General features: G+C 38.8%; 1 protein-coding gene across 4 annotated transcripts in view; it reads right to left on the bottom strand.

Annotated features, from left to right (window-relative positions):
- CDK14 (cyclin dependent kinase 14) overlaps nt 1-19,912 on the bottom strand; it is a 562,452-nt gene that overhangs the window by 91,716 nt on the left and 450,824 nt on the right. The gene's annotated exons all lie outside the window — the stretch shown is intronic.

The following is a 19,912-nucleotide window of genomic DNA, read 5'->3' as shown; positions in this document are numbered from 1 at the left end:
TGTTGGTTCTGAGAGTATCTGTTACTCTGAACTGGCTTTTACTCTGGTAATCTTCGTCTCATTGATTTAAAATGTCCCTGCTACAAGCAAAGGGTTGATACTTTCAGGCTCGTACTAGGTCCGGAGGTGGAAAACTTCAGACAATAATTTATCAAATAGTTGCCAGAATTTGTTCATAGGACCATGTAGTACAGACACATCTGGATACATTTATAGGAAAATTAATACAAAATAACTAGGAGATTTAAAATAAAACTGCTATTAAATTCTTTAGTTACTAAAGTTACTCTTTCTCTAAGAATTCACATCTTCTTACATTGAAGATAAAATTATTGGAGTAAGTACCCTGTCAAATGTCGGCAATCAAAATATTAACATGCAGGTTAACAAAGGGGATGTGCTTAAACCATATGGGGCTGAATCAATTCAAGATGACCTTTAAAACAACAGTAGACAGAAAATAATGTGTCTCAAGATTATTAAAAGCAGAGAAGTAAAGTCCTCCATGTGACACAGCTTTCAAATGGGCAGCAGACACACAGTCCAGCCCAGCCTCGCTGTGCATGGATCCTCTGTTTCACTGCTCAGTGCCCCCAAACCCAGGTAATTCACGCAACAATAATGAAAGTCTTCCCGATAACGGCTGCCATTTACGAATAGTTGAGTATGTGACCAGCACTTTCCCAGGTACTTTTTGCACTCTTTCCCCCTTACGATAGCCCACTAAGATAATTCCAGTCCCATCTAGTCACAGGAGAAGGTAAGAGGGACTCAGAGAAGGTAGTGGGGTGCTTAGTTGGCAGGCGGGGTAGATTCAAACTTACTCAGAATTATAACTCTAACCTGGTAGGGGGAGGTAAAGTACAGCACAGGGAAACAGTCCATAATATTGAAACAACTAGGTATGGTGCCAGGGGGCACTGGACTTACTGGGGGCATCGCTTCCTAAGTTATGTCAATGTCTAACCACTATGCTGTACACTGAAACCGAACATGATATTGAATGCCAACTATAATTTAAAAATAAAAATGTTTCATAAGTAAAGTAGTTAGCATTTGCCACGCTCTCAAGATTGTTTCTAAAGGCTTTAGTCCTTGGATTCCTGTGTTTCTGCAGCGAGGTGCAGTAGCACAGGCTCAGAGGCAGCCAGACAACTGTGAAGAAAGTCGCACCTGCAGGTGGGTATTTGTTCAAAAGCCCTGAAGCTACTAAACACACAATCAGCCAATGAACATCTTTCCTCGGTGACCAACGACTCTCCCTCTCCCCACTCCCCTCCTCAAGCAGCTTTTTAAAAAATTTTGTACTTTTTATGTTATTGATTTTGATTTGTGAAGGAAAAACAATTACTTATTTGCTTGATTTTAATTATATAATAATTCTTTTAGAAAATAATAACAATGTTATTATTAATAATATGATTCTGAACATAGCTTAAGTTTTCATGTTTTATTTTGTTTTTGCTTTTAGTATTTATTTATTTATTTACACTTTTAGTTAATTGTTGTTCAAGTACAGTTTTCTGTCTTTTACTCCCATCCCAGCCCATCCCCCCCAGTGCTCCCCACCTCCCTCCCATTTCCACCCCCCTTAGTTGTTGTCCATGTGTCCTTTACACTAGTTCCTGTAAATCCTTCCCCTTTTCCCCTGAAATTCCCTCCCCTCTCCCCTCTGGTCCCTCTCAGCCTGTTCTCTATTTAAGTGTCTTTGGTTATATTTTGCTTGCTTGTTTGTTTTGTTGTTTAGCTTCCTGTTAAAGGTGAGATCAATATGTCCCCTAGAGCAAGGGACATAAAGGAAAGAATAAACAAATGGGATCTCATCAAAATTAAAAGCTTTTGCACAGCTAAGGAAAACAGTATTAAAATAAAAAGGGAACCAACTATATGGAAAAACATATTTGCCAATGATACCTCAGACAAGGGTTTAATCTCCAAAATATACAAAGAACTTACATGACTCCACTCTAAGAAGACAAGCAACCCAATTAAAAAGTGGGCAAAGGACTTGAATAGACACTTCTTTAAGGAGGACATACAGAAGATCCAGAGACACATGAAAAGATGCTTAGTATTGCTAGCTATCAGAGAGATGCAGATTAAAACCACAGTGAGATACCACTTTACACTGGTCAGGATGGCTATCATAAACAAAGCAACAAACAGCGAGTGTTGGAGAGGTTGTGGGGAAAAGAGGACCCTAGTTCATTGTTGGTGGGATTGCAGACTGGTACAACCACTGTGGAAAACAGTATGGAATTTTCTCAGAAAACTAAAAATGAATATGCCTTTTGACCCAGCAATTCCACAGCTTTTTAGTATTGATTTAAAACTGTTATGGGGGCAGGGAGGATTGAGAGTGAGGAAGAGGAAAGGAAGCAATGAACTTGAGTAGAAGACAAAGGAAAAAGAGCAAAGAAAAATATTACTCCAGAGATCCAATCTAAGAGAACTCTCTCAATGGTCACCCATGAAGGTCTCATAGATGGGCTCAGTGTTTGGCTGCTGCAATGGCTATTTAAAAAAACTGATCATTAGATTTGTTTTAAATGTCTCTGCCTGGCAAAGAGAAGTTTGCCCCACAGAAAAAGGAGGCATTGCCAAGATTCTCTATAGTTTTTCCCCCCTTTCTTCTAAGAAGGTCCAGGGCCATCCAAAGTAGTCTTTCCTCTTCCTAAGACACTCTCACTATTATACACTATTCATTAATATTTAAAAAATATCAAATGTAAAGCTTCAGATAGGTAGACTTCATGCTAAAACCTGCACTTCCATTGGATGTAGAGTTCATACAGAACCATGGTGAAAAACACCCTTGTATCCATCTTCTATAGCTTGGATAGAACAGAACAAGGCCAGTCTGGGGCCGGATGTGCGCTTTGGTCCTGAGGCTGTCACGGGAGTGATGAGCCACATGCTGGGCAGCCCCTGCAGCCCCGGTGAGCCATGGTCATGCTTGGGACCATGGCGTCACTATGTGGAAGAATTGGATTCAATTTGTAGCTGTAGCTCTGTTTTTGTAATAGATTGCTGGTCATGTTTAAATTTGTTTTCTATTAAATTTTTATTTATAGATTTTAGAGAGAAAGAGGAGAGAAGGGGGGAGGGGAGAGAGAAACATTGGTTTTGTTGTTCCACTTATCTGTGCATTCATTGGTTGATTCCCACATGTGCTCTGACTGGGGATTGGTCCGCAGCCTTGGCGTATCAGGACGATGCTCCAAACAACTGAGCTACCTGGACAGGGCTGGTCGTACTTAAATTTTATACATATGTACCGAAATATAAGGCATTTACCAATATAAGACAAGCTTATTTCTCATTTCCCCATCTTACTACTCTTTAATAATGTTGATGAAATAATCAACTGCTCATTTGTGACATTCTGTATACAAATATATCAATTATATAAAATTTTAATTTAGAAAGTTTTCTGTTTCCTCACCTGCATTCCAAGAACCACTTATGTTCCAACTCTCTACATGCATTTTCAACATCAGAGTCTTTGTCATTACCACAACCACCTTTTGAGTTCATCTAAGTGGTTTGAGACATGATACTTCCAGGATATTATACTTGGAAGTTTTACCCCAAGCCATAGGTATACCTTATCAGAATGTTACAATGACTGTGGCTATTGTTTGCAATCTCCCATGGTGATGGTAGACTTTCTTAAGTTCTCTTGTAATTCCATCAAGTCTCATTTTATATACTCTAAAGCTGAGTAATTAAACGCCTAATAATGTAGCACTGTTATCTCTTCCTGCTAAATGAACTCATCAATCTTTTTGTAAAGACTATTTTTATTTTTAATAAAGCTTTCTAGGCTAAGTTCATTCTTTTTCTCATATTAACTTAATGACTTCAGTTTTCTTTTTAAAGATTTTATTTACTTTTAGAGAGAGGGGAAGGGGGAGAGAAATAGATGGAAAGAAACAGCCAGAGAGACACACCAATCAGTTGTCTCTCGCATACCCCCAACCGGGGATCTGACTCACAACCCAGGAGTGTGCCCTGACTGGGAATTGAACCGGCGACTCTTTGGCCCCCAGGCTGGCACTCAGTCCACTAAACCACATCAGCCAGGGCTGACTTCAATTTTTGTTTTAATTCACTATTTGCCTGGCATACCTTTTATAACCCTACTACTTTTATTTTTGTATCTATCATTTAAAAGTATCTTTTTCATAAATACTATATCTCTGAATTTATACTTATTCAATTAAATAATCCCCATATTCTGAGAAAGTTTAGTCCGTTTACATTCTGTGATTACTGATATATTTATGAATGTATTTATTTTTTATTTAATCTTTACTGTATTTTTTCCATTACCATTTAGTCCCCTTTATACTACCCCCCCCCCGCCCAGCAATCGCCACACTCCTGTCCATGTCCATGAGTCTGTTTTCCTTTTTTGCTCAGTCCCTCCATCCTCAACCTACCGACCCACCAGTTGTCATCTGCTCTCCATGGATGGGTCTGTCCCCATTTTCCTTGTTAGGTCAGTTTGTTCATTGGATTCCACATATGAATGAAATCACATGGAATTTGTCTTTCTCTTATTGGCTTATTTCAAGTAGCATAAGGTTCTCAAGGTCCATCCATACTGTCACAAAGGGTAAAATTTTCTTTTTTATGGCCGTGTAGAATTCCACTGTGTAAATGTCCCATAATTGTTTTATCCACTTATCTACTGATGGACACCTGGGCATTACTGATATATCTAAATGAAGGCTACCATGTTAATCCTGCATTTCATTTTTACCTGCTTTACCTTTTTTTTCTTTTCCTGCCTTTTTTGGGTTGAATTTTAAAATTCAAGATTTCCATCTTCTGTTTTAGAAGTTATATATTCTATTTCCATGTGTTTAGTAATTACTTTTTAACTTTTTATTTTTTGCACTTCAATATTTATTTAGATATTTAAACTCACACTGAGTTCTTACAAAGCTCAAGGACATGGAGAAATTATTTTTCCCGAAGGACTATAATCATACATCCAGACAATATAAACATGTGATTGAATTAACAGCTGTGTACAGTACCATTTTATCAATTACATAATAAGACAAATTGTCATGTATTCAAATATAAAATTACACAGATTAACAGGCATATAAAATGTTATATATATGTATAACACTTATATATAACACTTATATATATAACATTTTATATGCCTGTTAATCTGTGTACTTTTATATTTGAATTATTTTTATATATATATATATATATATATATATATATATATATATATATATATATAACTTATTAGCAGAAACTAAATTCTCTTTTTGGGGGCATATTCCATATGTCCCGCACAAGACAAGCAAACTGCTTTGCTAAAAATCCTGTAATAGCTCACTCCCACTCTTTTCTAGGCCCTCTCTTTTAAGCTGCACCCAAAGTGCAAACATTAAATCAGTTTTCAGACGTTTTGTCTGGAGACAGTAAAGATATGTGCTTCTGTACAGTGTGGATTTTACATGAACTTTTCCACCAGAGGTTTGTGATTTTCAAAATGGAGGTTTTCATAACAGCACAAAATGAGATTTATAGAAAGACATTAAAAAATCATCACAGACTTGGTCAAAAGCCAACAAAATCAGTGGTTACACAAACCTGATGTCTACTGTTTTAAGTTTGGAGCTATAAACATAAAGTAGCAGGCAAGTAATCATAAAAGCCGCACTATCAATGCTTGAAACGAATGAAGGGATAAACCACAGGCAATCGACGCTGGGTTTCATAGTTCCTGAGATTTTAATTCTGTATGATATTAAAAACATGTAAGTGTTGTGCCAGGTATTTCAGCACCCACTCTCTCTAAATTCCTAATGTTTTGACAAAATTCTGGCATGGAACTAGATTTCAAGAAGATATAACTCAATACTGCATGGTTTCAGGAAAGGTCAATTGATAGAAATGATAAGCATGTCTCAAATGCTGAACAGCAAGAAATTTTTTGCTACGTTTCCAACTAGGCTGTTCATAATCCAAACACAGAGGCTGAAATTCTGCCAAGCTTGAGGCCTGATAAAACTGCTTATCAATGCTCCCAGGAAAGCCTCATTCGATCTATCACTCATTCGCCATGCCTACGTTTTGGCTAATAGTGATGATAAAACTGGATCCTGTCTGAAGCTCCATTTCCAAGGCAATGCTATCTGGCAGCCCAGTTTTACTGATGGTAATGGTAATTTCTATGACTATTGGTATCTACGAAGGGCAGCAAGATTTTAGGACAATGCTTCTCCAAATACAAAAGTTGCTTGCTTTTAAGAGCTCCTTTCTACTTTGTCTTATGAACTTGACCACATGTTCATATTTTATTCCACCTTCAATTAACACTAAGGCAACAAGCATTAGTGCTCTCCAGAGACCTACAACACAATGACAACAATACAACCACCAGGTTCTTCAAGAAATAAGACATAACTAATCAATCATCTATTTAGATGGCAGCGGGCCATCAGGTGGTCAATCCAGAGCAGGCATGACACCTTTCTCTACATGATCAGTGCAGTTAAGTTGCTTCACACAGTCTTATGTTGTGTTAATGCCACACATTTTAAATTCCTCTACACATTTATTTAAGGTCACACTGTTGGACTGTCTTACATGTGACATCACAAGAGTTGGTCTGTCCACTTGAGCCATATTAATTAAGAAACACTTTATAGGATCACGAGAGAAGTGAAATAGTTCGATACAGAATACAGAAGTAAGCAAAGAATGTTGTAGAGAAACTGAAGTCTACTTCACTGCACTATGCCCTTGAAATTCTCAATGCTTTGAGTAGGAGCTCGGGCATAATGGGAAGTGAAATGAACCTCCCAGCAAACAGCAGGCGCTTTTTAATTCAGTAATGAGGACACAGAAAGGACGTTCCCTCAGGTTTAGGCCATCTAGGTTAGAACTCTTGCAAAACATTTTCCTCATTTTAATTCAATCCTCTTGTGTCCCAGTTAAGTCCTTTTATGGAGCTTCTTGGTGGAATAGTAATGAACTTCTATAGTTTCACTTGTCTGTATAGAAGTTATACTGTGTTCCTGGTAATAATCTCCACCGTCATATGAAACTTAATAAGTACGTGAACAGGAACACCACAGAACCACCCCGTCTGTCTGTGGCTGGTGATGTTTTCTTTGGGGGTAAGTTGGCTTGGTGTTTGTTTTTTTTTAACCATCAAGGACATCAGAAGAAACTTGCACACCTTTTACCTTCCTCCCAAGGGAATGGCTCTTTACCTGTTTAACATTTAACTTTAACTATTTAGAGTTAAACTTTATCTTTACCATCTTGCCAAACAATACAAGAACATTAGAACACTTTAATTCTTTTTAAAATTTATTTATTTTTTAAATTTATTTAATTATTGTTCAAGTAGCTTTCTGTCTTTTACTCCCATCCCAGCCCACCCCCCCCAGTGCTCCCCACCTCCCTCCCATTTCCACCCCCCTTAGTTGTTGTCCCTGTGTCCTTTATAAAGGAACTATCCTGTAACACTTTAATTCTGATAAGATGGGTTCCCTCTCTCCTGTTGTTATTGTATAGTATTTTATTTCTATTTTCTATGCTTTTAAGAACACAGACTACACAGTTATTGTTATTATTATTCAGATTTACCCATGTTTATCATTTACTCAGTCACCTTAAGTTCTCATGTTTCAGATATTCTTTCTCAGATTATTATTTTTATATCTGAAATACAAACTTTGAAAGTCCTTTCCATGATGAAAGAACTCGGTGGCAAATTCTGTTTTGTTTTCATATAGGATAATAGTTAGCTGGGAATTAATTCTAGGTTCAAAGCATTTTCTCTTAACTCTGAATATATTATTTCACAGGCTTCTGTTGTCTCAGCCTGATAGCTCTTCTCTTCTTCCTTAGAGGTCTGTTACTGCAATGTAAGATATTCTTTTGATTTAACCTGCTTGGTATTCACAGTGCTTCCTGAATTTGAAACTTCATGTCTTTCACCAACTCTGGAAATCTCAGCCCTTACTTTTAGACAATTGCCTGTCCCCAGTTCTCTCTTTTCTCGTTTTCTAACGCCAATGCAATGCCGCCTTATTAAATTCCCCATGTCTTCCTGCACTCTTTCGTATTTTCCATCTGTTAGTCCCTCTGTTCTCCATTCTGAGTAATGAGATCAGAGCCTTCTCTCAGTTCAGCCAGTTCTCTAATCAGTGGCATCTAATATGCTGTTTTCACTGTTTATTTTCGTTCGTACCAGTTCTTTTGACAAATTTACGTGTTCAATTTGGATGGCTTTGTGTTCAAGTTTTAAATTTGGTCTTTTATTTCTTTAAAACATTTTTAAATGCAGTTACGCTCTATGTCTCATAATTCCCAGTAGCCAAAGTTCAGGTGAGGGAGGGGTCCAATTTTGTTGCTCATGCTACGGACTCTCGTTCGCGGTAACTTTTTCTTGTATGTTTTACTATTCTGAACGGTGAGCTCATGCTTAGCTAATATTAATCTTTGGGAATCCTGAAGAGCCTGGGTTAAGAATATTTTTCTCCACAGATATTTTCTTCCACCAGGAGTCCTGGGGTTCTCTCAACAACTGGGCACTCCGTGTTCTTTCTGTTGGCTTCCGAGACCATGTACAGATTCTAACCTAAACTCACAGAATTCTCAGGGGAGACGGTTTCATTCCCATGCAGAACAAAGGCCAACACAATCAATTGGCCCTTGCAATCTTCTTTTGCTGGAAGCAGATTTTTTTTTTTGAGCCAGCCTATTACTGAGCTTAAAGTGCTTTGAGTGTCTTGACTCTACCTGAGGAATCTTAATTCCTACGTTCCACCTGTCTCAGTCCCAAAGCCTTGTTTCCTGACCCCCTGAGTGGTTCCATTTCCTGTTGCAGCAACACTACCACAAGGCAGCTGCACTTAAGCACTTACTTATCATTCTGGTTCTTCATCCTTGGCCCCTGGATATTTCACTTATTTTCTTTTTGGTTCAGCTATGCACATATGTATCTGAACAGATGTGCTTGTGGTATTTTACCCTAAATTGGGCATTTTACCCAATTTAGGTGACTTTTAGTGATGGTAGAAGATACTCCCAAATCCCCTGCCTTATAGGTATATATTTATAATCTCTATCATCTAATTAGTTACTATAAAATAGTCTATACTGGTAATTTTTAGGTCTTTCTCCTCAGAACAATCACTAAATCAGTGTTTCTTTGACTTTTTAAGAGAAAAAAAACTATTTCTTTTAGTTCACCTCTATTACGCTTCAAAAACTAGCTAAATGAAGTTGTTTCAGGCTACTGTTCCTTTACCACTTGATTTATAGATGACTCTCAAATGCATCATCCTACGTGAAAGATGCCAAAGCCTACATAATATGTAATCCCATTTATATGACACTCTGGAAAAGGCAAACTTACAGAAACAGAAAAGTGAGCAGTGGTTGACCAAGGCTGGGAAGAGTTAATAAAGAACACAGAGGATTTTTTTCGGATGGCTCTGCATCTGGACGGAGAAGGCTGGGCACCGGGCCATCTGGAGATGTGGGAGGGCAGGGTCAGGAGACCCGTAAAGGAAGTTCAGTGGACGGAGCTGTTTAGAGAGATGGGGTGTGCGGGTCTTTCACACGGAGCATTCAGGCATTGGGGGAGGAGCGCGGACCCCCTGTGAGTGGCAACACAGGGACCTCCATGTCTTGGGGGTGGGGAGGAGGGACCCTGATGCCTCAAAGGAAATGTTCTGGCAAATGGGGAGATCCTACTGCCAATGGCGAGGCCACCCTTTTGATTTCAAGGCTCAAAGCCAGGTCACCGAGAGGGGATCGGCCTCACACGACCGGAATCGTGCCCATCTGCTCAGATGCATGCTCGGTAAACTGCGTTCGTGAAGGGCCACACAGTCCTGGCAGCGTGTGTGGGACAGGAGGCTGTCATCTTCGTTCCATATTCGTCTTCTAAAATGTAAAAGATGTGTTTGTGCAAACTCTCTGGGAAAAAATCTAAGAAATTTTTAAATTATAAATCTTCATGACAACGAAGAGAAACAATCCCTACTGAATTCAAAGTGTATGTGAAGAGAATCTGATGAGTAACTTTCAAACAAATGCTTTTAATGTAGTTGAAAATAAAGGAACACTGCTATTCTAACCAAAATGAATGTTCATTTTCCTAGTCCTTATCCATGTAACACACACACATACTCACACACACACTCTTTACCTGCCTATACAAGGGGGCACACAAAAACCTGAAATTATCTTCTGGAGGGCAGGCTCCTTATAATAAAGGCTTCCCCCCACTAGCTGAGTGTTATACAAACCCATTTGTATCAGTGTACCAGCTGGCATTGTTGTGAGAGGCTGTGTTCTGTTTTAGTAAATTTGGGGGAAGACTCTTGCAATGCATTTGCCCATTTTATGATGATGTATGAGCACACCTGCCCACACTGTGCTGAGTGTTCAGCATTTTTTGACCAAAAAGTGGCACAACCTCCACGCCTCCTCCTCTCTATTCTCCTGATCTCACTCCTAACAGCTTGTTTTTTGTTTCCCTGAATGAACAAAGTCTTCAAAGGGAAATGTTTTGCCCATGTGGGAGAGGTGAAACAAAAAACAGCAGAAGCACTAAAAGGCATCAAAATCAACGAGTTCAAAAACTGTTTTGAGCAGTGCAAAAAAGTCTTAATAGGTGTATTGCATCAAAGGGAGAGTGCTTTGAAGGTGACTGATGTTTAAACATTTAAGAATATATACTGTTTTACAAATAAATTCCATTTTTAGTCCCCCTCATACATATATAGAGATTATATATACATAAATCATATATCCATATAATCTATGATGATAGATTATATGAAAGAAGATAACGCGATTAGTGAAAAACAGCCCTTAAAAGCTCACCCAAATCTCTAAGCCATCCTGAAAACAGACAAAGAACAAAGCAAACCCGGAATCCTTTGCCAGACTAAAGAAGACAGTGGAAGTTGGGAAGAGGAAATTAAAAGTGGAGAATAGAAATGATGGTGCAGAAGGAGGGAGGCCTGTGCTATAGCAAGATGGAAAGGGCTGCTTCCTATGACGCACGGCTCCTGGTGCAGTGAAGGGCATGGTGTTTGTTGACTGACCAAGTGTTTGCTTGAGGACTGAGTATATCAACTGGTATATTTACAAAGTTTTGCCTTACCTGAGAAACATGCATTGAAAAAATAAACAATCATTTTTTAGCTCAAAGACCTTAAGGTCATGTAGTGGTTCTTAAGGAACATTCAAAGTACACACTCTTCTGGAGGATGCCATTTTCTTTTTTTAGAATGGAAGAAAATTGGTCTTTGTCTTTTTAAAGTTACTTCATAAACTGGGATGGTACGTTTTTGCTCTTTTTCCCTTTCCTTACACTGTTCCAAAAGATTCCCTCTAAAATTGATGGTATGTCTGCTTCTAGAACCACTAAGATCTGTTACATTTTGTTCCCAAGAGTTGACTTGTAAATATCTTTATAAAAATCTTCATTGGGACTTATTAATGTTTGGCTCATGAAAGCTGGACATAAGGTGTAGAGATGTAGTAGGTTCAACTTATTAGAGCATTCGATGGTGATACCGATTTCCATAGAAAAGCTTAAAAGGGAACAGAAAACTTCTAGAATCTTCCTCACTTGCATTCCAGGTGGGACAGAACTGCGTACACTGTGGGCCTGTGTTTGAAGCACAGTAGTGTGCTTCGTCTCCGAGAGCTGGACTAGAGTGGCCTGGAGCGGGTGATGTGGGGGGTGTCCCTCTTTGCGCTTTATTTACAGTCACACTCTTCACAGAGCAAAGCCACGGCGGGATCCTTTCAGCAGACAGTGGACACACTGTGCAAAGTTGCCGGCATGGGCACTGGCCACTGGATGATATAACTGATCTCCTGAAAATGATGTGTGAAGAAGTCCACTCCCCCCCCCATAAAGACAAGCCTGACTGGTTCCTCAGCTGAACTGCACAGACCTGTCAGGGGCTGCATGCTTTCTGTCTGTACATCAGAAGCAAAATGGTCACTTAATCACCTTCTTATCAAAGCTTCTGACACAGAGGGAGGACTGTGGTCATAAAACTGGTCTGATTTGTCAAAAAGTGGCTTATTTTTACAAAATAGGCTCAAATCTATTCATTTTGCAAAGAGGGGTCAATAATTGGTCAAGTGGAACAGGAAGGGAATCCCTAACATTGGAATAAACTTTTGGGGGAGATAAAGACTAATATAAGGAAAGACTGAGGCCTGTGCAGTGAACTCTGTTCACTGGGCTGTGCAATGAATTGAGAGGCAAGACTCAGTTACGTTAATAATGAAGAGACATAGAGTTTTTCAATGCTGAGATATTCTTTGTCAATGCGCTGATGTAAAAAACAAACAAAAAAAGCCCAACCAACCTGAAATTAGTTTTTATGAGTCTTCCTAAACAGGCTGTGTTTTGTTGTGCGTAGAAAACTGTTCAGTTCTCATTGATTTACTCTAGTGAGACCGTTTAATGACACCTTCTCCCTGCCAAACAGTCACTCCCATCATGGTCAGCTCACCTGACTGTCAAATGAGTATAACGATAATGTTATTTGTAAGGGCCTCCACGGTTACAGAGTACTTTCACATGTATTATTTTATTTAATCCAGATAATCAAAGGGTCATATTTACAAAATGGGGGGCATCCAGATTCTGACTCTCAAATTTTAGAGTCCATTACATTCTCTGCCAAAGATTTATTGCTAAAATGTATATATACCGAAAACCTGCTAAATCCTCTTAAACGAGCAGCAGCCAGCCTCAGTAAGGCCCCAGCCCCTGTACCTCTTGTTAAGTAGCCCCAGGCCCAGCACTAGCAGCAGCCAATCTAGATTCACAGCTTGGCTTCACCTGGGAATCTCCAAGCCCAGCACCAAGTAGCAGCCATCTCAAACTGCTCTACAGCCCAGGCATGGTGGCCCCAGGCAAAACACAGGTAGAAACTGACCTTGGCCTGCACCACCTGGGAACATCCAGCTCCTGCCACCCAGTGGACAGTTACAGACCGAGCTGGAGTACCACCACCCAGTTCCTGCACAGCTGATCCTCCATGGAGGGCAGAGGTTGGTGGTCACTGGTCACGGCTAGTCCCAGCAGGTGACTGGCCTGGGTAAATCCCTCCCATTGACCTGCCAACAGCAACCAAGGCTCAACTACAAGAGGAGGGTGAACTCATACCACATGAAGGGCAAACCTTGAGTACCAAGCCTGGGTGATAAGGGAGGCTGTGCCCCTAGACACTATAGGACACCTACTATGCCGGGCTATGCTACCAAGACAGGGAGTCATAACAGCTCTACCTAATACATAGAAACAAACACAGGGAGGCTGCCAAAATAAGGAGACAAAGGAACATGGCCTGAATGAAAGAACAAATTAAAACTCAAGAAAAGGAACTAATCAAAGGAGAAATAAGCAATCTATCAGATGCAGAGGTCAAAATACTGGTTAAAAGGATGCTCAAGGAACTTAGTGAGGACCTCAGGAGTGTAAAAAAGATCCAGTAAGAAATGAAGGATTCACTAATTTCAATAAAGGACAGTTTACAGGGAATCAACAGTAGAGTGGATGAAGCCGAGATTCAAATGAATGATTTGGAACATAAGGAAGCAAAAAAAAACAAAAACAAAAACAAAAACAAAAAACCAATCAAAACAAGAAGAAAAAAGAATTTAAAAAACGAGGATAGTGTAAGAAGCTTCTGGGACCACTTCAAGTGTTCCAACATTTGCACCATAGGGATTACAGAAGGAGAACAGGAAGAGCAAGAAATTGAAGATCTGTTTGAAAAAAATCATTTAAAAAAACTTCCCTAATTTGGTGAAGGAAATAGACACGTAAATTCCAAACAAGATGAATGCAAAGAGGCCCACATCAAGATACATCATAATTAAAATACCAAAAGTTAAAGATAAAGAGAGACTATTAAAAGCAGCAAGGGAAAAGAAATTAGTTATGTACAAGGGAGTTCCCAGAAGACTGTCAGCTGATTTATCAAAAAAAAAAACAAAAAAACAAAACTTTGCAGACTAGAAGGGATTGGCAAGATATATATTCAAAGTCATGAAAAACAGAGATGTATAGCCAAGATTACTCTATCCAGCAAAGATATCATGTAGAATCGAAGGGCAAAGAATTTCCCAGAGAAGAAAATACTAAAGGAGTTCATAACCACAAAACCATTAGTGTATGAAATGTTAAAGGGGCTTTTTTTAAGAAAAAGAATATCAAAACTATGAGCGATAAAATGGCAATAAATACACATCTATCAACAATTGAATCCTAAAAAGAAACCAGCAAACAAGAAGAACAGAGAGAGAGTCATGGATCCAGAGAGTATTTTGACAGTAGCCAGATGGGAGGGGGACAGAGGGAATGGGTGAGGGAATGGGTAAAGAGGTGAGAAATACATATAGGTAGTTGCAGAATAGCCATGGGAATGTAAAGTACAGCATAGGAAATGGAGCAGCCAAAGAACATACACATGACCCATGGGTGTGAACAATGGTGGGGGGATTGCCTGAGGGAGTGGGGGGTGCTGGGTGGAGGGGGGACCAAAAGGGAAAAATTGGGACAACTGCAATAGCATAGTCAATAAAATATAATTAAAAAATAAACTGTATGTATACCAAGCTGTATGTCACCCAGTTGGTAAAGGGATTACTAGGTTATTTTTAAATTTTCCATAAGAACACCTTACATTTTTTCAGTATTTTTCTCTTCCTTTAACTTTGAACTCCATTGTTGTAGAGAATATTCTTTCTATATTCTTGTTAGCACCCCAACTGCCCTATATTAAATAAATAGAACAGGGAGCATATACCATTAACATGGGCAAGATGAAACTCCCCAAAGTCCCTGATACTATCCTGCCCAGCTTGGACAGGCCTCTCCTTCAGATCTACCCCTACGCAGTACACAGTCGCCCTTGCAGTAAACCAGAGCTGGTGGAAAAGTACAGAAAGTGCTAAAGAGCCCTCAGCAGGATGTTTGGAAAACGTTAGCACTGACACTCTTAAGGTTAGTATAAACTGCCAAAAAGCAGGCCAGTGAAAGGAAAACATTAAATTCTTGCTTTGGATTTCAAAGCTCAGCTAGATATTTACCCCGAATTTTCTAGCTTTGATTTTTTTTTACTATTTTTCCTGGAAAAAGAGATGTCATTGAGTATGTAAGTTTACCCTGAAATCAAAAAAAGGGTGTCCTGGTTTTAAAAAATTGGTTAACTTATGAAGTCATTATATTAGCCTTTCCAATGTACTAATATGGACCTATAGATTTTCATATTTATACTTCATAAATCCACTGATGTAGATATTATCATAAAATATTCAAAAGCTAATGTAATTGAACTTGATGTTATATTCTTTTCAATACACGTCCTTGTGTACATATTTAAACTTATTTTTGCTTAATAACCACAAAAGAAGATCACACTTCCACTCAACCCGCTTATGGGAAAGGATCGGTTAACCACTTCACTGCATTGTGTGTGTGTTTTTTTAAAGATTTTATTTATTTATTTTTAGACATAGGGGAAGGGAGAGAGGAAGAGAAACATCTATGTGTGGTTGCCTCTCGCACGCCCCCTACTGGGGACCTGGCCCACAACCCAGGCATGTGTTCTGACTGGGATTCCAATCAGCAACCCTTTGGTTTGCAGGACGGTGCTCAACCCATTTACCCACACCAGCCAGGGCCACTGAATTGTTTTTTAAGAGATTCCACTTTAATGCCCTCTCCAATTCTTTTCTAGGGTTTGGCAGGAATGACTTTTGTAAGTTGTAAAGTTTTATTTTTTAATAGCTTATATAAAATGCTATAACCCATATGCACTTAACCTATAATTCTATGTGCTTAAATAATATAATTTAAAGAAAATCACTCTAAGATTTGTTAAAGCTTGCCAAACTTTGACATTTTTTCTTATACAGGATAGTACAAACCTGTCAGGAATTATACTTGTGCCTCAGTTCTGTTTTAGAAAAGATTCTTAGATTTAGCAGAGTAGCAATTATGTGATTCTATAATTGTTGTTCAGTGTTTTACTTTAATAATATGGTTAATAGCAGAAAAAGCACAACTAGTTACTTTTGAATCCTCTGACTGAAGGATATGATAGGAAGGGATATATTTTATTTTGTTAAAGGAAATAATAATAACTACCCCTTCTAATCAGAAGGCTAAAACTTATAGAATACTTTACAAGAAAATTCTTAAATTCACAAGTCATTGTAGAATATCCTCAAAACCAAAAGGCTGTGCAACCAACAGAGTGGATTTCCAGCTTGTCAGTTACTCTGCTTACAATTCCTTCCAGTCGTAAACACTAGGCCTTCGTAACCACATGATCTTGCCCCACATGGAATTATTCCATTGTTACCTGAAGGACATCAGGCGACTCGTAACCTTTCCAACTTCTGGATATAGATCAGGATGAAATTAATACCCTCTCCCACTTCACAGGACTGCTGTGAAGACTGACCTTTTCCTGCTATAACTTGCTTAAATCTTATTATTTCACCTATTTCACAAGTTTTCAAAATATTTTTAGGACATCAAGAGTGAAGCAAAATAAAATGCCAGTGAATGTTCTACCCATGTGATGTTATTTGGAATTCACGCTATTTAGAGAATAAAGATGATCCAATTTTTCTGAATTCACAGTAGTTGATGGCAGCATTATTTCATGTGAAACAGATGACTCTCATTTTTGATGAGAGAAGGCAAATCAGGAGTTTAAATTCAAATCTTCATTTATCAAAAAAATCAATGCATATTAAACCTTAGCTATGGCTTATGTTTTACCTTTGGAGGGACAAATTATAAGTATTTAGTTCCAATTGCATGGACAGTGAATAAAATATTTCACTGTAAAATTGCTCCTGAAAAACTTACTGGTGCATCTGTATTACGGTCAATCAAGCTCATGGAAATGGTAACTCACAGCCTTTCTGTCCTCTGAAATCCTATAGAAGTTATGACTCTGGCCATCAGAGGCCAGCTTGGGAGGCTCTTGTCTGCTTTGCGGGAATGGTCGATGTGTCCCTCGACTGTAAACAGTGCTAAAAATAGCTCCTGAAAGGCATCGTTTTGCTGTGATATTATTTTGCCAAAAGAGATGGAGAAAAAAATTTAATCCCGAACAAAACCTCTTCAAAGTTTATGTTCTCAATAAACCTTTCACTGAGAACTGAAAATATAACTTGGTAATGCAATAAATACTCTAACAAATATATCAGATTTTTCACTTAATGCTTTTTACAGGCTTAAACTGAATGGAGTAAAAGGAAGTCACCTTTTACAGTCTGACTCCTGCAGCAAGAATGAATGCCTTGCTGTTACGCTTTTTAGAGAAGGCATGGTGAATTTATATCAACTTTGGCAAATCTTGGGGCATGATAAAAGGAAGAAAAATACCAGTGCAGTTAACATTCCACAGAACTCTTTCTTCACATGTTTATTTCCTTAGAGACTGGACATAATCCAAGATAATAAGAAAAATGTAAAAAGGAAAGTATTTTTTAAGTCAAAAGATACAGAGTTTAGCATCCTATGATGATATAGGATAAATGATGTTTCCCTACTCCTTGAAAAAGTAACTGTCTCGCAAAGACATGACGTGGTTAGGCCTAGAGGAAATCACCAATAACAGTTCTCTCATTCAAAGCAATGTGAAAGCAAATTCAGTTAGGTCAGAGCTTATGGCTATTGAAATTTAATTCAAGACAAATGAGGAATCCAATTGCTGGGGACTAATTTCAGCTTCCTTCTCTTACAACATTGCATCTGGGATTTGAAACTATCTGAGTTCATTATGATGTAAAGAAGAAATGGTCTGTGTGCTTATGTCTAAAACAAGATTTGGATTAAGACTACTGAATGGTTGGGCAGCCTCTACGAGGGTCTGATGCTCTAAGAAGAAAAGTCAAAACAGCTTTTAGTACCTATGAATAAATACGACAAGGAGCCTCCTGTCTGCCTCCGTCACGCGGTGTCTTCCAGGCTGCACGCTGAGCCAGCTACCTGTGGACCTAGCTGACCTCTGATTCCCACAGAAGACGTGGCACACCAGCGAATGACACCCTGGTTCTAAATACAGTTGTGGGAAGGCAGACAATGGAGACGAAGCATTTACTGCGCGCTAGAGACTTTTCACGTGTTCCCTTATTCCACGCACCCAGCTACCAGGTGAGTCTCATTATCCCGCAGTCCACACGCGGGAACTGAGACTCAGAGAGGAGGGGCAGCCCTGTGAGTGAGGGGCGAGTGTGTCGGGCGGCTCGTTCGCTGATGCTGTCTTCGCCATGTCATCCTTCTGAAGACTCTATTTATATCCTACAGTTTTCTCACTATGAAAGTAAGATATGATCACTCTGGAGAATTTTTAAAGTCTTGAAACATATAAAAGAAAATAAAAACATGTTATAAGTCTGTCTGTCATTCTGAGATTATGACTTTTTTGTCAGTTAGGTTTACTCTTGTGTTATATGGGTCTGAGCACCTATATAAATTTACTTCTTTGTAATTGTTATCACTATGTACATTTTTCCCATGGTAAAATTTCCTCCTAAAACCTGAATTTAAAAAGCTCTCTTCGAACTCCTGAGAGTCAGACTTACATCCATTTTGAGGTCATTTTAGCTTTTCATTGATCCCCTAGTGATCAAAAACAGTTTTTATAACCAAAAAATTCAGATCCATCAATACTGTATTTTCTTGAGGGTATATGTTTTTCCCCCCACTCGGGGTATTTACATTGATTCTCACTTTGCCAGTCAATATTCCTTTAACAGTGTAGTTTTACCAAATCTCTTTTCTTATGCAGAAACATGATAGGCACTTTATTTAGACCAAGTCCTAACGATGCTCTCAGCTCTGTGACTCTCGTACTATGGATGCCATGATGAAATTTCTTTTTCATTTTACTACACAGCTTTCTTAATACACTTGTATTTATAAAGTTGGCTGCACCGAGAACTTCCACTAAATGAGGAGAAGATAAGACTTCAAAGACAGGAAAAAAGAACAGTGGGTAATTATTGCATACCCACAAGAACAGTTATATTGGAAATTCTATTGGAATTTTTGCATTTTCTTTTTAAAAAAACGCAAATATCTATTATCCCATAGTTTTCAGAAATACTGAAGCAGAGCCTGACTGGGTACTTCTGGCTCAGGGTCTATCACAAGCTGGAAGTCAAGTTGATGTCCAAGGCTACAGTCATTTGGGTCTTGACCAGGCCTGGTGAATTGACCCCCATGGTGGCTTGCTCACATGGCTGCTGGCAGGAGGTCTTAGTTTCTCTCCACCTGGGCTTCTCCATAGGACTGTTAATGGGACCTGGCATCTGGCTTCCCCACAGCCAATGCTCAGAGAATGGGCAGGGATGGGGAGAGTCAGAGCTAAGACAGGAGCCTCAATCTTTTGCAACCTAACCTTAGAAGTAATGCACCACCATTTCTGCAGTATGCTCTTAGTCACCAAGACCAGTACTGGTGCATTGTGGGAGGAAGACCTAAGGGTGTGCAGACCAGAAGAGGGGACCATTGGGGTCATCTTGGAGGCTGCTGACCATGCTGATGATTATAAAAGACACCTGTTTTTTTTTAAATTGTGGTAAAACACATATAACTTGAAATTGGCCTTTTTAACCATTTTTAAGTGTGCAATTCAGTGGCATTAATTATATTCACAATATTATTTAACCCTCACAAATATCTATTTCAAAACTTTTTCATCACCACAAAGAGAAATCCTATAGTAGTTAAGCAACTAAGCAATTTTATTATTAAAATAATGTGACAATAATATTAAAGGTAATTTTTGGAAAGCAGAAAAATAATCACCCAAAATTCTACTACCCTAATACCATTATTTTCATCTTA

Source organism: Artibeus jamaicensis, unplaced genomic scaffold, assembly GCF_021234435.1.
Source record: "Artibeus jamaicensis isolate MK-2021 breed Jamaican fruit bat unplaced genomic scaffold, CSHL_Jam_final contig_923, whole genome shotgun sequence".
Lineage (NCBI taxonomy): Eukaryota > Metazoa > Chordata > Mammalia > Chiroptera > Phyllostomidae > Artibeus > Artibeus jamaicensis.
The sequence above is the reverse complement of the archived record's forward strand: the minus strand, read 5'-3'. Positions and strand labels throughout refer to the sequence as shown.